This window comes from Morone saxatilis, unplaced genomic scaffold, assembly GCF_004916995.1.
Source record: "Morone saxatilis isolate NCDOM2014 unplaced genomic scaffold, NCSU_SB_2.0 Contig0, whole genome shotgun sequence".
NCBI classification, from domain to species: Eukaryota; Metazoa; Chordata; class Actinopteri; family Moronidae; genus Morone; species Morone saxatilis.
Genome location: NW_023339650.1, coordinates 19912672 through 19913094, shown reverse-complemented (window position 1 = coordinate 19913094; position 423 = coordinate 19912672). Strand labels below are relative to the sequence as shown.

General features: G+C 48.0%; 1 protein-coding gene across 1 annotated transcript in view; it reads right to left on the bottom strand.

Moving 5' to 3' along the window:
* LOC118324880 (ribonuclease inhibitor-like) overlaps nt 1–423 on the bottom strand; it is a 5555-nt gene that overhangs the window by 1244 nt on the left and 3888 nt on the right. The window lies entirely within an intron of this gene.

Genomic DNA, 423 nt, shown 5'->3' with positions numbered 1-423 from the left:
CGCTGCAGCACGAGTACTGACACGAAACAGGAAAAGAGATCACATCTCTCCTGTACTAGCTTCCCCGCGCTGCACTAGGCCTCTCTGACCACGTCATGGTCCACCTGATTCCTACATACAGGCAGAAATTAAAGCTCTGTAAACCTGTTGTGAGGACATCAAAGCAGTGGACCAGTGAAGCTGCGGAGGATCTCCAGGCGTGTTTGAAACAACAACAAAAAGAAACAACAGTACTGGAGGAACCCTGGTTCACAGCGATCTGAAAACTGTTCATGTTTTTTGCTGCTGACTACGACAGATATTAATTGATCACCCAAACCCATCTACTGACCTCAGAGTTTCCAGTCTAAACTTTGGACTGCAGACAGCAGCTTCACTCCTGAATCCTGCAGGTTGTTGTTCCTCAGGTCCAGCTCTCTCAGA